Source organism: Melanotaenia boesemani, chromosome 9, assembly GCF_017639745.1.
Source record: "Melanotaenia boesemani isolate fMelBoe1 chromosome 9, fMelBoe1.pri, whole genome shotgun sequence".
Lineage (NCBI taxonomy): Eukaryota > Metazoa > Chordata > Actinopteri > Atheriniformes > Melanotaeniidae > Melanotaenia > Melanotaenia boesemani.
The window spans coordinates 3,857,676-3,863,033 of record NC_055690.1 but is presented as its reverse complement, the minus strand read 5'-3'; the positions used below and the strand labels follow the sequence as shown (position 1 = coordinate 3,863,033).

General features: G+C 37.6%; 1 protein-coding gene across 1 annotated transcript in view; it reads left to right on the top strand.

The window, feature by feature from the left end:
* Positions 1-927, top strand: part of lhx1a (LIM homeobox 1a) — a 7,651-nt gene extending 6,724 nt beyond the window's left edge. Inside the window, exon 5 of the mRNA XM_041994765.1 lies at positions 1-927. This exon is cut by the window's left edge and continues 922 nt beyond it. The gene's annotated coding sequence lies outside the window, so the exon portion shown is untranslated.
* The last annotated feature ends 4,431 nt before the right edge of the window (positions 928-5,358 follow it).

Genomic DNA, 5,358 nt, shown 5'->3' with positions numbered 1-5,358 from the left:
CACAAGCTCCTCAGACCTCTTCGCCTATCGAGGCTCTGCCATATTGACACTTAACCTTTTTCACACGTTGTTCCTGTCGGCCAGAGGAAGGGACAGTTTTAATCTCCATGTGGACTATTTGTTTTTGGTTTCAGAAGTTCCACCAAACCTGAGGAAGGCTGCCTTCAAAAGGCAAACCAGTAAAAACCCTTTGTGGATTGCAAACCCTTTATTAAAAATGGAAATGAACTTGAAACACTGAAATGAAGTCTACCTTCTAAAAATCTCCTACCGGGGTTCTGGGACTTAAAACAGTCAACTGTTTACGTAACCTATTTAATTCAGGAGTCCAGAAGTCTCGAACAAAAACCTGTTTTAGAACCTCTTGATCCACATGAAAATGTTCCAAGCAACCAACCAAACTTTTGTATCGATTTCATTTATATTGTATGGAGATAAAGAACACATTTGCTGGGGTTGTGGTTCACTGTGCTAGTTTGTACAAGATGTTGTTTACAGAAAAGGTAAAAAAATAAAATAAAAACACAAGTAGACATTTGCCAAATTTAAAAATATAGCACAAATACTGTAACAGTGCTTTGCACCATCATCACAGTATGTGTGGAGACAAACTATAATTGTTTAAAGGAGTAATTGACTTCTAATTTTTTTATTTGTCTGCTGACGATACATTCATAAAATTGTTAATATAACATACTTAGGTTTTATTTTTGTGTCTTCAAAGAAGAAAAATCCAAACTATTAAAACTGATGGTCAAATATGCAGCTGTTTGCTGCTGCATCTCTTTGAATATCAAGCCCTCATGGTATGTCTTTTATTGTTCCAATAAACCTAAGCTCATGTGACCTCCAGTGCATATTAGACCATTCACTGTATAAATTCAACATGTTGACAAAAATGTGTTTCTAAATAAACTAGAAAACATTCATATGTATTTTCTAACATATTTTTATTTGGAGCATTATTGCTGTATTAGTGTGAGTGCAGCTGAAATCTGACCCTTCACGCTCAGTCTGAAGTAATTGGCCGTTGCAGACAGTAATAGAAAACAAAGCAGAGCTAAAGCTGTATTTGACGGGAAAATAAGAAAAAGAAAAGACAATATAAATAACAAAAATCAGAAGTTAGAAGCTTCTAGTTGCAAAAATCTGGCTTTGTGGTGTCACTTTAGTGACTCTCACCAGATGCTGAACGAGTTGTAGATAAATGGAAAAATGGCTGGAAGAAGAAGAAAACTTTTCTGCTGATCTCGTTTTTCTCCAGCCGTGGAGGCATTTTCAGCAGACCAGCTTGCTGCAGCAAACACAAGGGGGAGTGAATTCACAACTTATGTTGACGTGGATTCTTTAGCCTCACATCCTTCCAGTTACTTAGTGGAGGTCGTCCAGTGAGCATTAGCGGTTAGCTGTACAGCTGTGAAGGACAATGATGAAATTGCTGTGACCGCGGCTCTCCTGCTTGTTATGCTTTTATTAGTCTGCTACCATACTATTATTCCTTGCAGCCGTCTGTTCCTGCAGTGTGGTCGGCTGGCTTATTTTGGCAGATGTAGCCGCAGTAATAATCAAGAGGCCCAAACACTGAGGCCTGATCTGTTCCAGGAAGAATGAAGAAATTATTCCTACTTTTGGGGAAGCCAGTCTGGCAGTTGGATTGTGGCATGAATCCGGGAAAAACCTTTATCTCCCTAACTCTGTGTGTGCAGCTCGGACCATATGCAATCCCAGTTTTCACCCCTGCCTGCAGACTGTAATCCACCCTGAATTAATCATGGTCTTCAGAGTTAACCAAGCTTGGGGAGGTGGAGTGGAAGGTGGGGATGGAGGGTGGATAGAAGGATATAGGTCTCTGTTGAGCCCCTAGGCTTACTCCACACACCCCCATCCTCGTGTGGTAACACTATGCCGTGGCGACTGACTGCCCCCGGGGCCTTGGCTCTTTAAATTCAAATATCCTATTGATCGCTCATCAGCTGTTGGTGCAAACTGACCTTGTAGGCTCACAATGGAAAAATAAAACAAGCCTTTACAGTACTGAATGGGTTTTAAATGACATTTTAAATCTCTGAGTCAGGACGTTTGAATAGCCCACACACCCACTGGGAACCAAAATAAGTCTGCTGTATGTGCAAGTGTGTGATGGGGGCTGACATGGGGATAAATGCTTAGAGGAAGGAAGGGCGGGAGGGTACAAAATGGTTTACTTTAGGGTACAACAGGGGCCAAAATATTGAGCCAATAGGAAGATCAGGCCCAGCAGGCGAACACTGAGATTCTACCATTCAAACTGAGAGGGTTTTTTACAGCCTTTCTCCATGTAAGAACCATTTGGCTGCTGATTTTAAATGCAGAGCGGCTCAGCTGGAAGCACACCCTCTCCTCAGAGCTAACATAAGCACATAAACACATGGCACGGAGCCTCCTTCCTCCCGAAAACAGACGACACATGTTGGGGGAAGCCAATTTTTGGCCAGAAATGAGAAAACACTGTTTATCAATGGAGCGGGCTGGTTGATCGCTGAGCCACGTTTCCCTGGCGCAAAGCTGATCTCTGCTGCTTCTGCTGTTTGTTTTATCACTTCACTACTCTACACTTCCACATCCTCTAAGGGACAGAGGATGAGGAAGAAAAAGATGTTCAACAGAATAATATTGGTAAAAACTGAATAAACAATAATTCTACTATGCAAAGAAGTAGGTTTGATTCAGACGTAGGTAGGGACATAAAACTGTCTTGCAGAGGTTCCTGGCAGATAAATGTCTTGTCACACTTATCAGGAATGTTTATTTCAGTAAACATAATAACAATTTAGTGGATAGAACATCTGAAAAAGCAGAAATTTATTAGGTAAAATATTTTATTCAGGAAGTGACATCAGTTTGGTTTTTTTTTTCTTTAGTTTTTGTCAAAACTGAATCCAGGATTTTTTTTTTTTTTTAACTCGAGGATTTCTGTACTTTTATGAGTTGAAGACCTCTGATTGTGTATTTGTTCCTCACACAAGAAAGCAGTTTGCACTATATGGTGCAATCATCACCATCACAGAAATTGTTCTTGAAGGAAAATAAAACAGATAGAATTCTAGACACAGTGATAGACCATTGTTACTTGGTCACCCTTACAGCTGTCTTCATTTGAACAAGAAAATCTATCTGTGACCATTTTGACTCACTGAAGTTGCACAGAATCTGTGCTGTTATGAGAAATTATTTTTATTCATTTTTACATCATTATTATTCTCATTTAATTTAAAACACAATAAAAAAAATATAGTTCATTTTTCAGGGATCAGTTACCAACAAAACGTTTTTAGTCTGTAAAATATTACATGAAGGTCAAACAAATACTTAAGTATTTTATATTAAGATTTTCATTCAGTTTGAATGAATTATATCGACCAACCAACTCACTCTATGAGACTGACCTTCATCATCATCTCCTCATCTCTCTAAAATGAACCTTTGATTCTGTCACTTGACAAAATAATACATTGATTTATTATCAGGAGACAAGTTTGTGCTTAAAAATGAATGACACAGAAGAAGTAAAGAAAATAATCACTTTGTGACTTAAACTTCGACATTGACTCTCTCTAAAATATCTCCTGATGTCTTCCTTTCTTTTCTTTGCTCCTGAAGTTCTGACTGAAGACATAAACACCATTAGCACAGTTCTCTGGAGCTAGCTAGTGCCAGCTCTTTGGACAGCCAATCATTCAGCAGAGCCAATCAGAACTGTCGAAATTGGTTTTAAGGTAGAACTTATAAGCTGTTGCACATGGAGAACACAGAGATCTCAGCTGACAATAGTAGGGACAACTCAGAAGTTGCTGCATGTTAGTAGGTGTACATCACTACTGTCTATCCAAATATATGCCTGTGTTATTAGAAACAGTTCAGAAAAATTAAATATTTTTCTATTTTTTTTTTAGAAACGACCCTGATAGCTTACTGCAAGCAAAAAAAAAAAAAAAAAAAAAAAAAAAAAGACATTTGCTGCACTTAAAAATGAAAGAAAATTACTTAATAAAAGTAAATTAAGAAAAATGTTCATAATAAAGTCTTAGGAGAAAACGTGCCTCCATATATGTTTTCCCCCCAGTTTACTATATACAGCTGCTTAAACAGTAAAAAGATACACATCACATATTCTGAACAGATTGTAGAAAACTGTTTTGTGTATTTTATTGGGTCAAAAATAATGACATCATGAGACAGAAACTAATTTTACAGGCAACAAACAAAACTATAAAATGATGATTCATAACAAACAAGAAAACAAACGGCTGCAACAAACAACAAAGGAATGGCTAACATGAAACAGAATGAAGCCACAAAGATTAAACAGAGTAAACATCACAAAATGTTCCGTCCGGATGCATGAAATCCACTCTGACGACTGAAACAACGTTCTGGAAGAAGATCGCTGTGCTGGATTTGTGATCAATTCCACTTCCTGTTCCAATGTTCAGATCATGGCTGAGGATTCCTCCTGACACGAACAGGAATCAGATTTTTTTTTTATTCCAGATTAAAAAAGCAGAAGCACTCTGTGTATTTTGTGTATGCTCATTTCAAACTATGAAGGTGGATTTCATGCGTGTTTATAGCAGGTTTTCACCCAGGAATGGATGTTCTCTCAAAGCACAGTTGATTGTTCATCTGACCAGTTGTTACTGACATGTTGACTGCATGCTTACATACTTCCATCTGCCCTGATGTGCACCAACTCCAAGAGACAAAAATCAGCTAAATCTAAAGAATACCATGAGTTTACTTTTTATTTATTTATTTATTTTTTGCATATTTACAGTTTGTTCAGTTTCTTTGAGAAGTGGCTGTTTCAACAGGTAATGCGCTCTCCACCTCAGAGTTATGGACGTAATGAAACATTTTACTGCAAACATCAAAGTACCTGAGCTTCTGCTCTGTCCTTTACATGTACATATAGTCCTCGAGCACCTCTATGTCTTTTCCCAAGCGGCTCTCACGAATCATTTGTATGATTTCTTACTAAAAAATAATGCACAGGTATTCGTATGTGTGCCAGCGAAATTCTGAGCCAATCAGCGTCCAAGTCACTGGAGGCGCTGTTGTGATTTTTGTGGGACTTTTCTGGTTCTGGAAAAGGAGAAAATGCAGAAAAAACGTTTTAAATAATGTCTTTATCATAACTTCATTGAATTAACTATAAAATGAAAATGAAATGAGAAATAATGAAAAAAGAAAGGAAAATGCTAAAATGGTGCAATAGGAAGGTTGTGTTCTTAACGTGCTGACGTGTTTTTTAATGTGATCAGATCATTTTAAATTAAACATGACGACTATTTCATTGTTTAATTTATATAATTGAAATTA